The sequence below is a fragment of the Pinus tabuliformis genome, chromosome J, assembly GCF_031772625.1.
Source record: "Pinus tabuliformis cultivar Carrire ecotype Pingquan chromosome J, CPIR1, whole genome shotgun sequence".
Classification (NCBI taxonomy): domain Eukaryota; kingdom Viridiplantae; phylum Streptophyta; class Pinopsida; order Pinales; family Pinaceae; genus Pinus; species Pinus tabuliformis.
Window position 1 is genome coordinate 1,259,114,915 of NC_142295.1, and position 24,283 is coordinate 1,259,139,197.

A 24,283-nucleotide genomic window follows, 5' to 3' on the forward strand; every position below is an offset into this window, starting at 1 on the left:
TGGAACACTGGAGGTTCCTCTCCATTCTCGACAGCTTCTGTGAGACCTTTGAGATTGGAAAGAACTGCTTCTTCCATTGATGAGACAACAACTCTTGTGGGAGTGGTCTTTGGCTTCTTTGATCAGTCCAACTGCTTTGGAAAACTGATAGGTGATGGGATGGACAGAGCGGGGGTCTTGATACAAAATTTTGTGTTCACGTCTCGAAGGTGAGGAGTAACCAACTTCAAGGTTGTGTGTAGGTGAGAGGGAGTTCGAGTTACTTCCTTGACTAGATGATTGATGAGTGGGGGTGAGAGGACATTCATCCATAAACAACTGGTGGCCTTCCTTCTAGCACCAGAAATGTTGACTGTGCTGGACCTGCCAACATTTAGGGGATCTCCCAGGTATGAAGTCCCAACTAGACCTCACACCATTTGGTGTAGGAGTTATTGAGTCCCAATTTTTCTCATTTCTGAGGTCTTAAACCCTTTATTTTTAACCTTTCTTAATCCTTGAACACCTTCTTTTACCATATTTTGTGTATTTTGACCAAAAAGGTGATGTGAACTTGAAGGTATGCAAATTATTTTAAAAATGTATCATTTCACTTTAATTCCTAAGTATTTTTGAAGTTAAAACGTCATCTAATCGAATCACCTATAATATCAAATAAGTTGACCACATCTTGTGTAGATCAACCATTTTCTAAAGCAGTTTCGAGACTCCTACAATTACTCCATGATTTCTTGTAACTGCTATGATTTCCTGCAGATGCAGGGATTTCCTTAACAACCTTGATTTCCTACAGTGATATCCATGGTTGAGCATGTTTCGGTCAACCTCGAAGAGAACAAAGACATGAGTTTTGTTGAGAAATTCACCAATATGGATGTTGTCCTATTTGTCGCCTTAGAACTGCCATTGAAACCACCCATATCTTCATTCCTTTCTCAAATGGTTGTATTTAAAGATAGTTCTAGTAGTTTCACGAAATCCATTTGATACATGCTTTCAGTCATGGATCGAACTCATCATGATTATTCCTTTTCAGCGATTATTAGCCAACATTTGTAGGGTGTTAGGTTTTCTAATTTGGGCAGTTATGCCCATGCATCTGTATAAAATACCTTTATGTTTATTACAATGGGAGAGATATTATGAAACATTTTCCAGATTAATACAATACTTTATGTTTTGCTAAATTTGATTGAGTAACTCTTGTTTTAGTTGAAGGGGTTGTGGGTAAGGGAGGGCCCCCTTTACTCACAACTCATGTAGTTGTAGATTTGTCTTATTGCCATTTATTTTTGTTATGTATTAATAGAATTAGCATAGATTCTACATTTCTCTTTTCTAATTCTTAACAACTTGTGAAAAATGGTTAAATGTGAGTTTGTTTGATGAATGGTTCAAAGTTGTTGAATAGGCTTTCATTTTATGCAATGAGTGAATTGAGTTAATTGTTGTTCATTGGTTTAAATATATTTTTCTAATCAACATCATCAATAGTAGGCGCTGTAGAGGAAGGATTAAGTCCACTCCCTAGACTTTGCTGCCAAGTGTTGAGGAGGAAAGGAGTTCTTGAAGTTGTGTGTGTGTGTGATTTTATCTAAACAAACACTTACAGTATTAGCCTGCATATATTTTTCGCACCATCTCACAAGCTTACCTACCCCTGGTCGATAATTTATGTCTATCAAATTATAAGTCTATAATTTTCCCAAACATTTTGGCGCCATTTCCGGGGAGGTGCTAAGGGATGATACTGGAAGTGTTTTAGTATGATTTCTTTTGTTTGAATTTTTCAGGGCTGGGGGAGTCAAAATGGTAAGACGTGGGGTAAGACCTACGCACCTGCGGAGATCAAAATTCACAAAAGTCGTGTCCTAATTGTTTGGTAAGTAGAAGTTTTTAAATTTTCTGCATAATATATGAATAGCGTCCAATATTTTCAAATATTTTTAGTGGTGATGTGAGCACCACTTCGTCCACTAATAAACTATTAAGGAAGAGGAAGTTTGGAAATAACAAGGCAAAAGAGACAAAGGAATATGAGCAGGGTTTGGTAGTTGATCCTAAGGGGACTAATACACCCACAACAGCTTCTTCTACCAGAAAATCCTTTGTTGCTGCTCATTCAGAATTTGTAATGGCACCTCAAAGGCCATGGAAAACACATCTTATAGGTATGTTACAACAACATTTTCAATTTCCTTATGCCCAGAAACGGATGTGGAACATTCCAATACCTTGGCAGCCCTAGCCTTAGCAGGGGAATTTCCCTTACCTTGCTGCACCAAATTATTCCCTTCAAAACTTTCATTTCCGAAAAATGGTACAATGATATGTTTTTGTATGATTAGTTTTTCTGTGCTAATAACACTTATAGATTTCTAAACATGTGCTTGCTTCTTGCTTTTTGTGTTGAGGTTTCCTTAGTTGTTGGTGCTTACAAACAGGTAAATCTTCTTAAGTTAAATAAGACATTCATGAGAAAAATAGCTTCAAAAATGAATAATGAACAGAAAACATCTACAGTGTAGCAAACCATCAAAAGGACACATTAACACAGTGTTTTGATGAAGGAGTTCACCCCTCCTAGGCTACATCTCCTGGGTCCAGCTTCCATGGCTTAGGCCTCTGTACTAGCTCAATGTCGAGAAAATGCTATTTACAAAGCTCTATGGCTCCTGATACCTACACCAATGTGTTCAGAAGGACCAAATTAGCCAAGAACACTTTTTTTTATCTCAATTTGGCCTAAAATTGAGCAAGTTATGCTTCATTCAATTTTTCCTAGAAAACCTTCGCTAAATCTGGAGAGACTCTAGTTAAGTTTGCCAAAACTGGCACTTACTGCCTAATTTGGCACACCGCAAAATCTGTTGCCAACTTAATCTGAATTTTAAGCATGCTTAATTAATTCTTTAAACAGAATTAGTTTAATTAACATGATATTAGCACTAAGCGCTTCCACTGGCCCTTGGTTTCCATTTGGTGGTCGTATGGAGAGGGGGTTGGCCTCGCGGGGCTAGCTCCCTCCTCTCTGCCATCGGTCAAAACTATGGCATAAATCAATATCTTGTGGCCTCCTTTCAAACGTGTTGTCTATGGTTTAATGGTAATACATGGGAATTAGGAGGGGGGGATCATGAGTTCAAACCTACCCTCCCCCGATCACATTTATATTTTTCCATAAAATTTGTTGTATAGTTTCAAACCATATCATATGCGACTTTGGTATTTAATTAATATTTAATTAAAATAGATAATATATATATATATATATATATATATATATATATATATATATATATATATATATATATTTTAAAAATTATATAATATAACAAAATAATTATATAAGAGATATAAAATAATATTTAATTAAATAAATAAAAAATCAAATTCCACCTTAGAGGCCAGTTAGGCAATTTCCCTTTCACACAACCACACTGGCAAATCTGGAGGTGACACTTGTCATAGCCCCATTGGGAAAAAACTGAAGAAGATTCCCCTTGCTGACTGGACTATTGACTGGACTGCCATGTCATCATTCTATCCCATTCTGCAATATTTTTAGTTTGTTTAGGAAAATGAACATCATGCCTTTTCTCCTTCATCCGGACTCCATTTTCGACGAAATTAACTGCATTGCGATTATCTTGACAAGAAGGACGCAGCCATATAGTTTTCGATCCAGTTTGAGAACTTTGAATTTTGAGCTAAATACTAAGCACCTGATCAGTCCTCCCCACTAGAAGCCTTTTGGACCCCAAAAGATACTATCAACTATTCAGCAACTGAGGGTACAACTCCCTCACCTTTTTGGTCTGCAACCATTTGGCTTGAGAAGGCTTTTGTCCATTGAGTCCTATTATCACTCCAAGAAACTCTCCTAGGTTGTAGTTCGGAGATGCCTGGTAACATATGATCTTCAATATTGTTCTAGAAACTATCGGAATGGATGATGGTTTGGATCAAGCCAGATAACCACTTCAACTCTGTTTCACTCCAGACATGCATGAACACCCTCAGCCTACAAGGATTTAGACCACTAATGCTCAATAATTTGTAGATTAAGTGAATGAATGGAGAATACTAACCATACCAGCAGATGCATACATAAACATATGATGGCCAGCGACAGCAAGTAAATGAAGCTTGCAAATCTAATCTATGAATGCAGAGATAAGATGACAGTTATCTGGCATTAGATACAAAAGAAACATAGATGGCCTATTCAATGGCAAATCCAATTTACTAATGCAGAGATAAGATGACAGTTATCTAGCATTAGACATAGAAGAAATCATGAATAGACTTGTCCAAGTGCAAGCTTAGAACAGAAGAGAAATGGACAGTGAACATGTAACAGCAAAAGAAGCTTGTATTACTGGAATGAAGATGAGAAGCTGCAAGGAACAGAGTATCTACAGTCTCTAGAAGTTGAACCCTGATTACATCTTACTTTCAGTTATTTATAGCTTTTTACAATGCTCTCTAGCCATTTAGGGCTAGAGGCGTCTTAATCGATCTCCTACTATCATTAACTGTCTAGTTGCATTCAAGGGCACAATTCCCTGTACATCACAAAAACGGTAATTAATTCTGGTACAACGTTGCCCTGTTAGGTGGTCGGCTTGCTTGTGCCAGTAAAGCTCCATGATTGTTTAATTCTGTTTGCTAGATCGTGCTATGTCCTTCTTCCTTCGGCCGTGCTTTCTGTTAATTTAGTTCAGAGGTCTAACTACCACAGTACTGACAGAGTGAACCACCTTCTCCCTTGAGTAACTGATAGGAAGTGAAGTACGAGGTGCATGGGTGGACAGACGTTCTAAATCAGATGGATAGAGAAATGACAGATTGGCAGAGGACAAGCAAGAGCGATCGTGAACAAGGGTCGTTGGATCGAGGGATATGCACGATGGGGATCGAGTGCAGGAGGCCTGAGGTCATGGTGGGAGTGGAACAAGACCGAGCCGTCAGATCTCAGATGAGAAGATCAGACGGCTATCGGGCAGAGGAGGTGCGCGGATGATAATGCCCGGGGTGGTTTTGTTTGGGCGGTTATGGTTTCTATCGGAAGGGCCTCGGGCGGTAAGTGGTAAATGGAGGAGTCCGCCCGATTCCATTCAGCGGATAACACGTAGTAGCAAAAGAGAGAGAAAAACTGCCTTTATCGGGCAGGAATTCCTCTCGCTAGTTGCCCGCGTGATATGAGCGATAGCCGTTAGATCTAGCAGGGGTGATCTAATGGCGGAGAATGATCGGGTATGTTTCATTGACCGGGTGAGACATGGGCCGTCGGATCGGCGGGAAAGATCAATGGTGGAGGGACACGGAGGCACGGGATGTCCTCAAGAAATGCGCTGAGGGCGCGAATGGGCGAAAAGGTAAGGTTTTTCGGGGGTTTTTGGGTTAATTTATTTAAGGCTAAGGCGGAAGAGGGTTGGGTTAAGATATTGGTGGAATAGAATGTAAGTGGAAGAGTGGGGAGAGTGGAGTGATGGCCCGTGTGGGGCCCCTTCCAGGACAGCAAAGCAGACCATCTTCTTCCTTTAGTCTTCAAACTAGCAGCGTTGCACCTCAGGGCTAACACTGGCTCCTTCTGGGGATGAAAGCCTCCCTGTGAGGTTTCAAGAACTGTAGACCACTTCCTTTCCAGTAAAACCAAAATCAAATCTTCCTCCTAGTGTTGCATTAGGCATGGAGTCTATTTAGCATAAAATAAAAACTTGAAAACAACATATTTACAATACCAAGGCTTAAAAGCCTTAACTGAAATAAAGTTCGAAGAACAGCCCATTGAATGGGCCATCAAAAGCATATCCTTCCTTTGATGCATCCCTTTTGAGATAACAGCCACCCAACTGAACATTGACCCTTTTTACCTTTCTATGAAAGGTTTCTTTCTCTTGGTCAATGTGCATATCAGCCAATTCATCAAAGACTTGCAGAAGCCTATTGATTTGATCACCTACTTCAAAAACTTTACAGCATTTGATATTATCAGGAAGAGATGGTCAATATTTCACCTCATCTCTGTATACATTCAGCCTTGGATGTTTTGCTTGGAAGGTTTTGTACACCTGCTGAATAATAAGGTCTGCTTTATACTCTGATGTGTCATTTGTGACCTGAAAAGTTAGTATAAAAGGTGAATCAATGCATTCTTGTGTGGGGGACACAAGGATTTCACCTGTTACTGTAGCTTCCTGTTGAAGGCCCCGAAAATCGGGTCGACAACAAGGGGGATACCCGCCCGGTCCAGACCTTGGTTGGCAGCTCCTTATCCGTTTGGTATAGCGGGTCCGACTGGGGATAATGGGACCAGTTTCCCAATCTATGAGTGTGTGTGTGTAGAATTCGATGTTGCTGATCTAACAGTTCCTATTTAAGATATTCTAATTCAAAATTTAATCTAATTCTATGCTATTGTAATCTAATAAGCAGTGACATCTAAATCTATACTAACCCGGGATGTGATTCTTCTATTATGTGATCTAAAGAGATTTCAAATAACAACTGGTAATAAAGATCATTCAGCGATTATAAGAAAGGAAATCAGTAAAGATGAACCACTTCGCATAAAAAGTTAGACGAAACAGTTGTGAAAAACATATCGCATAATGAGCTATTCATACATTAAGCATAAATAAATAGCTACCACCATACAAAAGTGCCAAATGATAACTCAGACATTCATGCAATAATACATAAACAACTAAAAAACTGTATATCACTTTAACATATAAGCAGAAATGGTCAAGAGATAAAAGTACCATTTATGACTAGTCCTACTCATAAGCTTCAAGCGACAATGATTTATCTCTCCTTGCTCTAACATCCACTAAGAGTACAGAAGTGCAACATCAGTAGCAGATATCAAATGCAAACATCAATAAATCTTGATCCAATCATTCACCAAAACCTCCTCTGAGGGTGCAAAAGTGCATGTTCTGAGGACAAGTTTTTGATAAATTTCTGGACCCTTCTCTAAATGCATGAGAAGGTTTTAAATACTACTAACTAAATAACTTAATTACACAGATTCAGGATACGGTTTAAATGACCGCCATTTTTCTAAGCAAAATTATTTCTAAAAATTAAATCTATTATCTAACTATTTCTGCATTTGCTCCTTAATGTTGCGAGCATTCAGTATTCGCTTGGGCATAGTCGGCTGACTGTCTTCCGCTTTTGGTTGAACTAAGCAAACAGAAATGGTAAGAGCTGGCACCATGTTTTCAGCAAAATCGATGATAGACTCGAGAGTCATCTTCTGACTATTTGGTTTTACTGCGTAGGCCCAGTAATAATCCAAGTTCAACTTTGGTTAACCTTTGAATCGCTTCTGCCTTTTCTTAGCTTTCTGTTTCCAGTTTGTTCTTTACCATTGATTTCTTGCATTTTCCGGGCTCACAGCTGACTGTGCAGTTAGAGGCTTTGCTTCTTGAAAAATTTTCTCAGCGATGCCTTCGTTCTCTGATCCGGGCTTCTCTGATGCGTTTTTTGCCTTTAGCGCCTTTTCTTCACCGGGTATAAAGTTTCAGAATTTTGTAAAAATATTGCTTTCGTGAGCTGTTGACCTTGAGCGTTAAACTACCTGTTGATATCAGCATCATTCAATACTCATTCAACCATGGTTGTAAATGAAAGGTATGTAATGGATGGCTCAGCAGCGTTCTGTGAATCTGCGGCTTTGTTGCATGCGGGCGTCTTTTCTCTGTCTTTGAACATTGGAATTTTACCCTTTTTCCTCATAGCTTCCTGCACATTGCTTTGTGTAACTTCTGTTTTTTTTTTGTTCCTGCAGTTCACAAATGAGGAAAGAGTAATGATAATAAAAAATCGACAGGAAAGCTTTAAACTCTATGGATGTACAAAAACATGCCACTTGACGTGAACTGACTCTTCGAACAACACAAAACCATATTTCCTAACAACTGGCATATAATTCATTAATTAACATTAAAGCGCGTACCGAGTTCTTGGTTTATGGAAAATTTTTCTTGAATATTGAGCCAGGAAATTTGCGATGGAATGTTTCTGCGATTTGCATCGCAGTATCGCAAAATCGCAAAATCGCAGATCGCAGTATCGCAAAATCGCAGATCGCTGTGATCGTTAAATCGTTGTGTGTTTTTCATGCAATTTTGCGATATGCGATATGCGATATCGCATATCGGTGATTTTTTAAGGTTTTCCATTGTGAGTGCTTATCAATGCATGCGATGCGATGGAGTTCGCGTCGCATTCTCACAGTTTATCATTTTTACTCATAAGGAAATGTCCTATCATTCTTTGTGCGATGCGATGTTTCTTAAGGAGTAAAATACATGAGTCTTAATTGATTTTTTGAATTGTTATACTAAGGGTCCCCTTTTACCTAGTGTTATTGCTAATACTAGATAAAGAAGGGGGGTTGTTGGTGGTCACAACAATTGGAGATTCACTTGGAAGAACCAGTTATCTCTGTTTTTCTATTGAATTTTCTAAACTTCCAAAACAGAAAATTTTTCAGAAAATTAAACCTTATTATGGAAAGATAAAGTAAATTATACTCTAAATCGTCAATGATATTTTGTTTCAACTGCTTTCCACTTTGATTATTTGCTTCCTCTGGCTAGTCCTTGTATTTACATCAGCCATTACTTGGTTTTGTAAAGATAAAACAAAGTCTCCTCTGTAAACTAGTTTTAGATATGCTCATTTGTCGTAGGTAGAGCCTCTGCTGCCAGCAGGCGTTTATAGCCTCGACAGGGTTACCTGTTACCCAGCAATGATCCTGTATCCTACTTAAGGCAGCCTACAACTTTCAAAGAAAAATCCATATCCACACTTATTGCTTTGACTTTCTTTTTTATTCTTAAAGAACAATGTCTTGGTTTGGTAGCCAAATTATGACACAGTCATTCACTTGACTCATAACTTTGCTGAACAAGCTGGCTTGTGATGAGACCCCTTGTCTTTTGATTGCAACAATCTTGAGTCATTGCCCTGTTGTGGTGTACAGTATTGGCAAAGTCAGCAAGTTATAATATCTGTGATTATGATAAGCCGGCTCATGATGAGACCTCTTATTCTTCAAGATAAAGTGTATCCTTGGGTTGTTCCTCTGAAAGTTGTGATTTCCTTAGCAGGGAGGAAGTCATTGTTTCCTTAAGATAGCTCTGGACGACAATAATAGAGTTTTTGGAAACAGTTGTTCTACAGAGAATCTTTATTTTTTTATTGATACCTTTCATTGTACTGAGATAAAACAATTTCTTCACTAAAGGTTGTTTTCATCAAACTTTTTGAAGTTGAAACTAGTATCATATCTAGGCTAGAGTCTTTAACTGTATCTATCAATAATAAAGATCAGTTTTCCAAAAGATTTGCTATTTATACAAGCGAAAAGTTCAAAATCTGAAAGAGAATTGGTGTCTTTTTCGTAAATGCCTAATGTAACCACTCACAACTGGTTTTATTATGAAAAAGAAAAACAACTACTCTACAAAAAATAGAAGAATAATCTTCTATGGAAAATACTTCTTGAGAATTTGTCCATTAACAGGCAAAGGATCCCTTTTACCTGCTAAATCCTGTAACACAACCGTTGATGGGCCTATGACTTCTACAATTTGAAAAGGGCCAAGCCACATTCTTTGAAATTTTGTATGTTTGCCTTTCTCTTCATGAGCCTTGTCCCATTTTAAAACTAAATCTCCCATTTGAAAATTTTTTCTAGTCATTATGTTTGAATCAAAAGAGGATTTTACGAGTGCTTGATGATGAGAATGCGTTTTCCTAGCCTGTTCTCGTTGTTCTTCTAATTTAATTATTTCCATTTGTCTCAGCTGTAAGGAGGAAGTGGGTACTTCATCAATGTATTGAACTAAAGACAAAGAAGGAATCGCTAAGTGAGTCGGAAGAACCACTTCTTTCCCATAAACTAAATTAAAGGGAGAAGTGCCGATAGAAGCTTTTTTCGTTATTCGGTCTGCCCATAAAGCATATGTCAAAGCCTTGTGCCAATTCTTATGATTTTGGTCAACTGTTCTTTTAATAATCCTGATTAGGTTTTTATTTGTTGACTCAGCTAACCCATTGCCTTGTGGGTAGTAATTGGCCGAATATTTAAGTTTGAATCCTCTTTTAAGTGCAAATTTAGTCATTGCATTTCTAGAAAAGTATGATGCATTATCAAACATTAAAGCGGATGGCAATCTAAACCTGGTGATTATAAATTGATCTATAAACTCAATGATATTTTCAGAATTAGCCGTTTTGAGCGGAACTGCTTCTACCCACTTAGTAAAATAATCTGTTGCTATGAGGATGTATCTATGCTGCTTGGAAGAGTGAGGAACGATCTCACCTATTATGTCCAATCCCCACTGACTAAAAGGTTGCTCGATGTTTACCGGTTGTAGTGGCAAGGATGGCTTCTTTTGTCTTCCAGCAGTAGTTTGGCAGACTTGACATCTCCTCACGTAACTATGTGAGTCTTTAAATAACGTGGGCCAGTAATATCCTGCGCGCAAGATTTTATGTGCAGTAGCATCTCCAGCATAGTGTCCGCCTACCGGCCCATCGTGGAGTTCCTGAAAAACTTTTCAGCTTCAGATTTCTCAAGACACCTAAGAAGAACAGAATCATAATTTATCCTAAAAAGAATATCATTTATGAGCTAATAATGTTTGGCTTTCAACCTTAGAGCTCTTTTCTTAGTATGTGTTATCACTCAGGTTGTTCCCTTTGACTCCCAAGGGAATACGGCCGAGGTAACCACTAACCAATCTTTGGGTCACAGGTTCTAGCCTACCTATGACCAGAGAGGGCTCTCTCTTTATGATTTAACTTTGTTTGTAAAATATTTTAGGCTAGTTATGATGCTCAAGGTTTTGTTTTGAATTTTGCTGGATGATGATTCTAGTCAAGATAGATATATGTTTATCAGGGTGTTCTAGGCCATTGGGCATGGAGTCAGTGATGCTGAAGTTGATACCACAGTGATGCTGCAGAGCCAGATAAGTGTCTAAGAAACAATTCTTTGAACCTGTGATTGGGTGTGATGTGATCAGGGCATGAAAGGCAATTAAGGATCTTTCAACAAACTGATATGGAGAACAGTGGGAATATTATTTAGAAGCAGTGAAGAATTTCTATATAACATTCATATTTATAGAATTAATGAAAACATGAGCAATTAAGAATTCATGTTCATGATCAATTCTGAAGAAAACATTTTCAGCAATAGAGATTGAGCACAAGGTGTAACCAAACATTTCCTGTACTATTCCTTTTCTCTACTGTTAGATTAGTGAAACATGTGTATGATTTGAACAAACATAAGAAAACAAAACATAGATTGAGAAAACTTATTGTTCCATTAGACAGCACAGGAATTCTGCAACAGCACGCATAGCATCAGCAAGACATCAAACATTCAGGAAGTCACTGAGCTTTTCCAGCCTCTTGTATTAGATTATCTGAAAGTATACAATACATTTGCCTCAGAATGAAAATCACCAACCCCTAATACGCTGCTAGGGCAGGTATATATACAAATTTACATCAGAAAATATCTAGTTAATGAATTAATGGCTCATTAATATCGGGCCAACTCCTGGAGCATTGTAGCTGAGAATATAAATGTTGTATTAACTTCTGAATGCATTAGCTGTCCAAATTGGTGAGAGGATGTTGACTTTGTGACCGTTGGAGTTGGCTGCAGATGTGCTGCCCAAAATTAGCGCATTTCTTATCTTTTGGCTTGTTGTCTTTGTCTTTTTGCTGAGTCACCTTTTCGGCTGCCTTAAATGCTGTCCATATCCTGCTTTTTGCTTTTGGCCGAGTTGAAATCTGAGTGGGACCACGCAGCTGAGATTATTGAGGCAACACCTGTAACATGGCCTGCCACCAATCCTCCTTGGGCAGCTGGTGTCTTCGAATTTTCACCAATGTTTCATCTGCTTCTGTATATCTATAAAAATTTGTAGGAACCTCAAAAAGGTGATGGATTTCATTTTCAATAAAAAATAGATTTTCAAGTTTGTCATAAAGGCCCTGTCCTGTTGGAGGCCCTGCTTCTTCAGAGGTGCTGGCAGATGCAGTGATTTGATTTTCAATGAAACTTGACATTCTGTTGGCATATTGCTCACGGGGGAGCAGTTTTCCTGTGCTGGTTAGTAGGCTGGGCAGTCCTTTTTGTTGCAGTGCTCCCATTTTGAGTTTGTACTCATCCACCTCAGCCTGTATTTCTTGGCATTTCCTCTCTACAGTTTGTACATAATTCGTGAGAGTCAGCACCTTCTTAGCTGTGAGGACAGCATCTGTTCTGTTGACAATGTTGATGGCTGCTAGCTCCTCCTGGGTCTGATTATTCAAAAAATGTATCATTCTATTGGCCTGCTCAGGCCTGTTCCCCCGTACTGTCTTGGCTTTCTGGATCTCAAACTGTGCTTTTCCAATTAACTCCATTTGTTCATGCACAGTCTTAATTGACTTCCATTGTCTAGTAATGGATTGGTCAATTCGGGCCCACAAAATTCTTTTTATTTCTGCCATAGCACTTTCTAGCTTGAGCTCCTTCTCCAAGGCCTTTATTTTGTCTTTCAGGGCCTTTATTTCTCTACCTTGCTCTGCCACAGTCATCTTTGATTTGTCATATTTGGCCTCTAGCTCTGCCAATTTTTCCTTGGCCTGCTTAATCTCAGTAGCCTGGAGCTCCATTTCTTTGATAGCCTTAGTCAAATCTTCCATGTTTAAACTGGACTTTGGGGCTGTTGTTGTTGCTGCTGCTTCTGTTGTTGCTGTAGTTGTTACAGGGGCTACTGCTGCCTCTGTAGTTGTTGCAGTGGTTGAAGTAGTTGGAGGAGCTTGGGATGTAGATTCTCCCTGCTTGTCTTGCAGTGCCCCTTCTAGCTCCTTTTCCAAATCGAGGACCTTTTGATTGAGCTGCATAATTAGATCTAGTTGCTCATCAGCTTCCTTTTCCTTCTGTAATTCTGTTGTTTGGGGGTGCTCGGTGGGCAGCAGTTTCAACCTTTTCTTCAATGCATTAAGATCATCTTCTTTTTTCTTCATGAGGGCTGTCACACCCTTTGGATCCTTAGGATCATGTCCTAGGTCTATGATGATGTCCTCCAATGATTTAATCCTGTTGTCCTTGGCCATGGAGGACATTCTCTCAAAATCCAACTGAATGTTGGTATTCTTTAGTGACTCTTTCAATTCATGGGCCATTGTAGCCCTGTCCACCAAGGTGGCATAGACCATTTCTCCCGTTTGTTTATGCAGTTCAATCTGGTCCATGGGGTGAATGTCCTTTGCCATGACTTCCACCCTTGTTCTCACATAATCTGCAGCTGATTGCGGCTGCGGCACCTTGGGTTTGAAGTGACTGAGGATCATTTTCTCCTCTTGTATGTCATACACAGACATCAGCCTTTCTTGCTTGGCTGGTGTTGCCTTGAGAAACTGTTTGTATACTTCTATTCTTAGCAAGACATTTTGTGCCTTTATTTGTTTGAAAGAAGCCTTAGTGCTTGTAGGCTTCTTGCTCTGCTGAGTGGAGGAGGATACCTCCAAACCAAGCTGTAATCCCTGCTCCTGCTGAAAGGAGCTTGTACCTGTTTGCTGGCTGTCCCCCCCTTCTTTCCTTGGACTGTCAAGGATTTCTTCACTTATTTCTTCTTCAACTAGGGAGTCAACCTTTTGCCTCTTGGCCTCATGTTGCTGGGAGGATCCACTAACAGGAGTGGACTCTTCTCTGTCTCTTTTCTTACCCCTCTCCTCATGTGCAGGAGTCTGTAAAATAGGTGTTGTTGGTGGCTCTGTTTGCGGTGGAGGGGTCTGCTCTTGTTGCTGCCCAATTGAGGAGGCAGGCTCTTCTTTTACTGTTTGCTCTTCGGCACCCATTATTCCTTTACCTTTGTCTGTGCCTGACGCTGACGTAGAAGGCGCTTGGGTGGCTGGTGCAGTTGTGGCAGCTGAAGTCCCTTCTCCCACTGGATGTGGCCGCTTCAAGATTACCTGGATAAACGACGCCGAGGGCCTCCGGGTTGAATGGCGGGTGCAGAACTTAGTTGAATTGGTGAATGGCGCGTTCGGAGCTTTGAATTTCACGGCTTGAAGGCAATTTTTAGTGTGAGCAGCAGACAACGACTCTTTCCCTTTTCAAATGAAAATGACTTAAAACGGGTTGCTTGCGTGTTTTTAACGGAAAATTTGGAAAATATGGGTCATTGGCGCTTTTTCGCCAATGACGTCAGCATGACGTCATGGCGGGCCCGTGTACGGAAGGTGACGTGGATGCTGAGTTGGAGGGCAGCATGGCAGGACACGGTGGTGGCTGGTGTGGGGTGGCAGGGTTACGTGGAGGGCCACGAGGCGCAGGGGCGGGGGCAAATGACATGACGTGGCGGGCCACGAGGCGCAACGGCGGAGGCCGGGTGCATGACGTCACGGTGATGGGGGTGACGTGACAGAGGAGGCAGTATAGGGGAGAGTGGTAAGTGGTCTCCCCACACCGCTTTTGGAAGAAGGCGGTATCGGGAGGGGGGCTCCGAACACCTCCGCCGCCTGCCATGTGTCCAGTGTATGGGGGCCAAAACCACCCGTTCCCCGGACGCTAAAGCGCGGCGGGTTCAAAACTCAAAATGACCGCCCACCATTGGATCAAAGGGGGGCGGGAGATCAAAGGCTGGCGGGGGCCCCGACCCATCGTGCAGGTTTGGGGGGGACCTGCCGGTCAATAAAATATTTATTTTAATACTTCGGGGTTTAAAACTTTGGTTAAGGGGGTTTTTGGAATATATGGGTTAATCTGTCAGGTTTCTAAAAAACCTTTGAATGCTGGGTTTTGAGAAGGGGGAAAAAGGGGTTTCTCATGAATTTTTTAGGAAAAAGGGAACATGAGGGTTGAGTATAGGTTATTTCTCTAACCAGAGGTTAGAGTAATCCCCAAGTAGGGTTGACTATAGTCCCTGGTGGACTAATTTCTCCCTTAGAAGTGTTATTTAGCTATAATGCTAAAGGGGGGGATATTTATACATTGTTTGGGGTTTATACACCATGGTGTTATAGTAATAGGGGAAGGGGAATAATAGGGGATTTAGTGTAGATAGTGTTAGTAGTTAGTATTTGGAGGGGAATGTGAATGAGAAGTGATAGTTACTAAGTTTTTTAGAAATCAAACTTAGTTAGGGAGTAGATCAAAATGAAAAGAATTTTTACACAAGAAATGTGGCTTCTCTTCAAAGAGAGAAGTCCCTTCTAACATGAAATTTCTTACAAATGAGGAATATAAGGAGGACTGACCAGGCAGATCCTACAGTGCTCATGGGGAGGTTAGTAAGAACTTTTGAAGGGGATGAGGGAAGTTAGTGATGGTTTAGTAATAGGCAATTTCTCTTGCCTTTCTCCTGCTGGTGACATCATTGTGATTTTTTCCAAGTGACATGCTTAGACCTTGCTTTCTGCAACCTTCAACTACCTACCTTGCCTACGATGCCTAACATTTTTTCTTCCTTTGGATGGGTGCACTTAGCCTTGCAAACCCTGACAATTCTCTTTTCTTTTTGCTGCCCTCCTATCTAAGTCTACCCTTATGTCTTCCAAGGGCCCAGATCAAGCAGTTGGGCTCCTTCCCTTCTCTATCCACCTAATCATCTGTCAAGCTTGAACTGTTTGAGCAGGTACTTCCTTTCTAGTCTAGAACATGCAATTTAAAACATGGTGAGGCCCAGCTTGAGCTGTTGGACCACCCATCAAAGTAGGAGTGGCAATTTAAACTAGCCACTTTCCTGGTCTTTATTTGGGGTTCATTTCCTTTTATTTTTTCTTTGACCAATTCATTTTCTTGCCTTTTGATTTTTCTTTTAAGGCATACCCTCTTTACATTTTTTAACTGTCAACTTCTTTCACAAAAAATGGAACCTTAGTAGCATGGAAGGTGAGCATTTTTGGCACTTCCACTGTCAATCATGAAATATGAAAACCTATTGGTATAGGAGGCTAACAGTATGATCGAGGTGTGAGGGAGCATACCCGTTCTTAAGATAATAAATGATATCATTGTATAATGACTCTGCATCGTTTAGGCTTACCTCGCACATTTGTACCTCTTCAGATGGAATTTTAGAAATTTGCGACGCTCCAGCCAGCATTTTGCAGAAGCCTTGGCCTCTCACAATGTTCGCTGGTTTAATCTCAATGTCATATTCTTGTAAGGCGGTAACCCAATTGGCCCTTTTCTCACCCACATCCTTCTGTACTAGAAGATTTCTTACTGCTGGAAACGGTACTATGATTTTAGTATGGGTTTTAAGTAAGAAAGGTCTGAAGTATTTGACTGCTTTGAAAATGCATAAGCTGTTTTTCCACGTCTGAATAATTTAGTTCAGCACTCTGTAAATTTGAAATGAAAAACGCAATTGGAGCTTATGCTTTTTCATGATTTGCTTGAGTTAATATCGCAGCATATGACTTATTTGAGGCAAATGTGTATAAAATAAAAGGCTCTGAAAAATTCGGGGTTGCTAAAGATGGAGCATTAATAATAGCTTGTTTGATCAGGTTGAATGCATCATGTTCATCTTGGCCCCATTTAAAAGTTGAGTTCTTTTTAATCATGGTTTGCAAAGGAGACACGATCCATGAGAAATCTGGAATGAATCTCTTTACAAAGTTGATCTGACCAAGGAAAGATTGCATGGCTTTTTTGTTATGAGGTAAGGATATTTCAGAAATTTCTTTGATTCTGTCGGAATCGATGTGAATACCGGATTTTGACACTATGAATCCTAGAAGTTTCCCTTCACTTAGTGCAAAAAAAGATTTCTTTGTGTTAAGTGAAATCCCATACCTTAAACACCGTTGAAAGATTTGTTTCAAGTCTTTGAGATGGTCGCTTCGCTTCTTCGAATACACTGTTATATCATCCAAATAAATTACTACAGATTTATTGACTAAACCTTTGAATGCGATGTCCATGGCTCTCTGAAATGTGGCACGGCATTAATCAAACCAAATGGCATTTTTCGATATGCGTATGTGCCCCATTTAGTTCTGAATGTGGTTTTCAATTGATCATCAGGATGTACCAACACTTGATTGTATCCTGAAAATCCATCCAAGAAAGACATTAATTCTGAGCCCGCCACTGCCTGCAATATATGTTCCATAGGTGGTAAAGGAAAATTATCCTTTTGGCAGGCCTTGTTAAGGTTTCGAAAGTCAATGCAAATCCTAATATCTCCGTTTTTCTTTCTAACAAGTACCATATTGGAGACCCATTTGGAATGTCTGACGGGAAAGATTATTCTGGCTTTCAATAACTTATTGAGCTCAGTTTTTATCTGATTTTCTAAATTGGGGTGGATCTTTCTCAGCTTCTGTTGGACAGGTTTTTCATTATCGATCATGGGAATAGTATGTTGGATGATAGAAGTGTCGTATGTTTTGAGCTCATCATAATTCCAGGCAAAAACATTTTTATATTGTCTCAAAAGATGAATATACGCTAGTTTTTCTTTAGGGGTTAGGCCTAGGCCTAGATTAATGTTTTGGGGTTTATCATCGGTTCCTAGGTTTACTAATTCATAGTTCAAGGTTGAAATTTGGAGTTTTGAATTGGTAGACCTCTTAAACTGATCTTTCAAATCGTACAAGTCTTCTAACTTGACTACCGACTTAGGTATAGCATTATTAGTGCTATCTTGTTGTAATTGTCGATCGTGTTGGTCTTCATCTATTATTTGATTGGAGTAGGATCCTTCAGATGTGAGGAAATCTACAATATCGGGATCATCATTGAATACTCTCCAATTCGTGATGTTATCAGGGATGGATGGTCTAAAGATTAATTCTATTGAGAATTTATCTGGACTAAAATCTTCGGAAGGAATAAGCTTAGAAGCTACGTTAGCCAAAAGGTCTGCACTTGCGTTTTGGAGTCTGGGAATTGAAGAAATATTAAACGCTATGAAATGCTCAGTCAGATCTTGAACTAAGGATTGATAATGTTTTAAATGACCTAACAAGCAATGTATAGTGTTACGTACCTATTTAACCACAATCTCAGAGTCTCCGAAAACTTGAAGATACTTGACATCTAACCCGATTGCTTTGTACAAGCCTTGGACCAAAGCCTCATATTCTGCTGTATTGTTCGTGCAATCGAATTCGAGTCTAGGAAACTCTCCTAGGTTGTAGTTCGGAGATGTCTGATAACATATGGTCTTCAATATTTTTCTAGTAACTATTGGAATGGATGATGGTTTGGATCAAGCCAGATAACCACTTCAACTCTGTTTCACTCCAGACATGCATGAACACCCTCAGCCTACAAGGCTTTAGACCACTAATGCTCAATAATTTGTAGATTAAGTGAATGAATGGAGAATACTAACCATATCAGTAGATGCATACATAAACATATGATGGCCAGCTACAACAAGTAAATGAAGCTTTCAAATCTAATCTATCAACGCAGAGATAAGATGACGGTTATCTGGCATTAGATACAAAAGAAACATAGATGGCCTATTCAATGGCAAATCCAATTTACTAATGCAGAGATAAGATGACAATTATCTAGCATCAGACATAGAAGAAATCATGAATAGACTTGTCCAGGTGCAAGCTTAGAACAGAAGAGAAATGGAAATTGAACATGTAACAACAAAAGAAGCTTGTATTACTGGAATGAAGATAATAAGCTGCAAGGAACATAGTATCTACAGTCTCCAGAAGTTGAACCCTGATTACATCTTACTTTCAGTTATTTATAGCTTTTTACAATGCTCTCCAGCCATTTAGGGCTAGAGGTGTCTTAATCGATCTCCTACTGTCATTAACTGCCTGGTTGCGTTCAAGGGCACAATTCCCCGTCCATCACGAAAACGGTAATTAATTTTGGTACAGAGCTGCCTTGTTAGGTGGTCGGCCTGCTTGTGCCAGTAAAGCTCCATGACTGTTTAATTCTGTTTGCTGGACCGTGTTGTGTCCTTCTTGCTTCGGCCATGCTTTCTGTTAATTCAGTTCAGAGGTCTGACTGCCACAGTACTGACAAAGTGAACCACCTTCTCCCTTGAGTAATTGATAGGAAGTGGAGTACGAGGTGCATGGGCGAAGGGACGTGCCAAATGGAAAGATAGAGAAATGACAAAGTGACGGAGGACAAGCAGGAGCGATCGTGAACGAGGGTCATTGGATCAAGGGGTATGTATGATGGGGATCAAGTGCAGGAGGCCTGAGGTCGTGGTGGGAGTAGAACAAGTCCAAGCCGTCGGATCTCAGATGAGCAGATCAGACGGCTATCGGGCAGAGGAGGTGCACAGATGATAACGCCGGGGGGTGGTTTTGTTTGGGCAGTTATGGTTTCTATCGGAAGGGCCTCAGGTGGTAAGTGGTAAATGGAGGAGTATGTCATATTCCATTCAGTGGATGACACGTAGCAGTGGAAGAGAGAGAAAAACCACCTTTATCGGGCGGGCATTCCTCTCGCTATTTGCCCGCGTGATATGAGCGATAGCCGTTAGATCTGGCAGGGGTGATCTAACGGCGGAGAATGATCGGGCATGTTTCATTGATCAGGTGAGACATGGGCCATCAAATTGGCGGGGGAAAATCAACAGCGGAGGGACACACAGGCACAGGATGTCCTCGAGAAATGCGCTGAGGGCACGATTGGGCGGAAAGGTAAGGTTTTTCGGGGGTTTTTGGGTTAATTTATTTAAGGCTAAGGCGGAAGAGGGTTTCGTTATGAAGTGAGGGTCAGGTTAAGATATGGGCGGAATAGAATGTAATTGGAAGAGTGGGGAGAGTGGAGTGATGGCCCGTGTGGGGCTCTTTCTAGGACAGCAAAGCAGATCATCTTCTTCCTTTAGTCTTCAAACTAGCAGCACTGCACCTCAGGGCTAACAAGTCCCACTCTAAGGTATGCGACATCCCCTCTCTTTGAAGTTCTCATTCTTTTGTCAAGTATGAGATCTTGCTAAAGCTCATCTAGATATTATGGCCAGAAATCATCTATTGATGGCAGCTGAACATGCTCTCTTTGATCATCAGCCGGAGGAGGCTCAAACAACCTCAAATTCTAAACATTAACAAAAAAGTATATTTTCATGTAAGGAGGAAAATCAAGCTTGAATGCATTATTACCAATCTTTTCCAGAATTTTGAAAGGATGTTTCAACTTTGTACGTGCCCCTTGAAGTCTCTCTTTGCTAATATATAACCAAACTTCGTCACCAGCTTGAAATTTGTGATCAATCGGTGTTTGTCATGCCTTGCCTTGTAGCTGCTTTGACTTTTCTCAGGCTGTTCTTGCACTATATGATGTATCATCTGAATTTTCTCTATGAACTTTCATGCCCTATTGATGTCACTGTGACCTTTGATAGCAACATATTTCACAAAGATGAAATCCAATGGAGATCTTGGAAAATATCCATAACATGCCTCAAATGGCGATGTGTTTGTGGAAGAATGCTTTTCCTTGTTGTATGCATGATGTATGTAATGCAACTGTTCATCCCAAAACTTGGGATGTTTGTTGCAATATCCTCTAAGAAGAATAATTGTTCTATTGACCACCTCGGTTTGTCCATCATGTCCCATAAATTTGATCAAAAATTCCCAACAAATCGAGAATCTCGATCACTTACAATGGAAGTAGGAAGACCAAAATGAAACCAAATGTTTTGAAAGAAAGGATGAGTTGTTTGTTTAGCTGTAATTTGCTTTTTTACATGGTGTTATTATGCACATCTTACTGAACCTATCTACAACTACATACAAGTAATCATGACCTTTCCTTGACAATGGAAGACCTCCTATAAAATCCATTGAGCTACTCTCCCATCGACGTGAAGGTACTGGAAGTGGAGTGTATAAACCAAGTTTCCTATTACTAGGCTTACTTGTAGCACATAAAGAACAACCTCTTATGCAATGAGAAACAATATCCAACATGCGTGGCCAATAACAATACCTTTGAAGATTCACTACTGTCTTGCCTACACCAAAGTGTCCAACAATCAATGAAGTGTGCGCCTCTCTTATGATACTTTTTCTTTCTCCTTGTGGAATGCACAACTTGCCCAAATGATACAACAAACTGTTATGTATATGATAATCCAACTCTTGTATTTGGTTTCCTTGACTCAAGCTTTCATATACTTTTTGAAAGCCATTATCATTTACATATTGTTCTATGTAACTTTCATCAAAAAGAGAATTATGCTTGAGTATAACAGATGAATTTACAATAGGCCTTGAAAGCATATCAACTACCTTATTGTAGATTCCCTTTTTATACTTGATAACCAAATGAAATTGTTGTAGAAAACCCATCCATCTGAAATGGCGTGACTGCTGCCACTTTGACTGTGACTGTAAATACTGCAATGGTTGATGGTCCGTATGGATGATGGTCTCCTTCTCCATCAAATAGTGCTTCCATTTCTTAACACTTTGTACCAATGCATAAAGTTCTTTGTCATATGTGGGATAGTTAGTTACAACTCTATTAAAAATTTCAGAATGAAATGAAATGGGCTTACCATGCTGCAATAGAACTTCTCCCATGGCATAGTCACTTGCATTTGTTTGAATCTCGAATGGCTATCTAAGATCCGGAAGTGCTAATACTGGTGTTGAACTTATCTTTTGCTTCAAAGCATCAAATGATTTTTGTTGTATATCTCCCAAATAGAAGACTTTCTTGACACTTCTTAATGCATGTAATGGAGTTGCAATAGAATAAAAATTAGCAATAAAATTTTTCCAATCTTGTGTTGCCCACAAAAAGCTTCTTATCTCTGTAAAAGTATTGTGCTTGGTCCAATTCAGAATGACCTCAACCTTAGATGGATCTATCTTAAATTCACCTCCTCCAACAATGTGTCCCAAATACACCAAAGAAGTCTTACCAAATTCACACTTCGACATCTTTAAAAACAACTGTTATTTTCTCAAGACGTCAAGTACTTTGTTTACATGCATAACATGTTCATCTGTTGACTTGATAAATATGAGGATATCATCTAAGTAGACAATGACAAAATCATCTATAAATGGTCTCAATACATCATTCATTACTCTCATGAAAGTATCTAAAGAATTTGTAAGATCGAAAGGCATAACAAGCCACTCAAACAATCATTGTTTAGTTCTAAATGCAGTTTTCCAAATTTCTTCTTCAGTTATCCTAACTTGATGATAACCACTTCGTAAATATAACTTATTGAAATAATTTTCATACCTCAACTGATCAAGGAAATCATCAATTCTTGGGAGTGGATAACAATTATTTATCGTGATTTTATTCAGTGCACGAAAATCCACACAGATGCACCAAGTACCATCCTTCTTTGGCACCAAGACAATGGGCGCACCACATGGTGAAGTAGATGGGTGTATGATACCTTTTCTAAGAAATTCTTGGAGTTGTTTTTTTATTTCCAAACTCTCCATAATATACATGCGATACATGCCAAAGTTCGGAAGTGGAACATCCTGTTGCAACTGAATCTCATGTTGAATTCCCCTCTTGGGAGGTAACCCCTTTGGTTCCTGAAATTTCTCGCCATGCTTTCTTACCACATCAAACAAATCATATTTCAATTTATCATCACAACCTTCAAAAGATTCATAATCAGTATCATTCTTTTTGTTGATAGTGAGAAGCACAAAATTTTTACTTGCATTTACTAGTCTCTTCATCTGCCCTATATTAACCAAAGAAATGTTCAGCTTTATGGACTCTCACTATGTACTCCACCCCATTCTTGAGCAATATGTATTTGTTGTCATGGCAATAAAATACTGCTTTTCTATCATACAAATACGGACTACCCAAAATTATTCCTGAGATGTCTAGTGGAACTACATCTAACTCAACTTCATCAATGAACTTTTCAGTAATGGTGAACTTGAATAAACACTTCCTTCTAACCTGTAAATTTGCATTGTTTACTCTCCAACCCAATGGATATGGCTCCTGATAAGGTATAGTTTCAAGGTTTACGTTTTTAACCAAGTCTTTTGAAATCAAGTTTGATTGTGACCCACTATCAAATAATGCATCAATCTTTGTATGATTTGAAATCACTTTAACATGAAACAACTCTATTCTTGACTCTTCATTGGGAGTGTTGTTTTGACTATGTGATGAACTAGTGCTTGCAATAGTTTCTTTTCCTCTTGTAACCATGGCTGAAATCTTGGTCTCATCACCAGAATCTGAACCAAGGGCATGTTGCGTAGTAGCTGTCATCTTTTGTTTTCCGTTATTGTTTTGTCTCTTAGGCCTTAATTCAGGATGTAGTTTCCAACAATGGGCTTCTTCATGCCCCTCTTTGGAACAATGTTTGCATGTGATTTTCTCCCCTTCTTTATTCACACTTGCATTCTTCTTTCCCTTCCATTTTCCACCCTTTTCCTTATGTTTACCCTTGGATGGCTTCCTCTTAATACCCTCTTCCTCAATGTTCTTTCCTCTAGATTCAAGGTGCGTGGCTTGCACACATACCTCATCTAAATTGTTTGGGTTAAACATAAGGATAGTATGTTTCAGATAGGAATGTAAACCCCCAATATATTTCAACAGTGTATCTTGGGAATTCAGATTCACTCCTAATAACAAATCCCTTTTCCTAAAATCCTATGTATAGTCTTGGACAGTTTGGCCTTTCAGCTGCTTAAAATTATGCCAAATCATAATGAATTTTTGCATATAGGCTAAAGGATAAAACTGTCTTTTAATTGCAGAAACAAATTCAACCCAAGTGATGGATATCTTACTATGGATTCTTATTTCCTCTTGAGTTTTTTTCTTCCCACCAAACTAGTGCAACTCCTTCTAGCCTCAGTGAAGCCAACTAGATCTTTATGTCGTCTTCTTCAAGGTTCTGAATTCTGAAGTATACCTCCAACTATCGAATCCAATTGTCTAACTTTTCTACATTCACTTCTCCATTGTACATGGGAAGTTCAATTTTTATGTCCAATTTCGGTAATGGAGTTTTTCATTTTGGGGTTTTGGAATGAGTATGGGCAGTTGTAGTGGTGGTAGTGGAAGATGATGCTGTGTGAGATGGTGAAGATGATGAGGAATATGATGAGGATGGTGGAGATGGAGGTGGCTTTCCACCATTCCCTTTGGAATCCTTCTTCTCATCTTTTTTGTCCTTTGAGCTTCCTTCTCCATTTGGAGATTTAGAACTCTCTCCAACCATTCTAGTGTTCCTCTCTTCATAGAGGAATTTAACCATTTAAGTCAAAGTATATAAATCTTTCT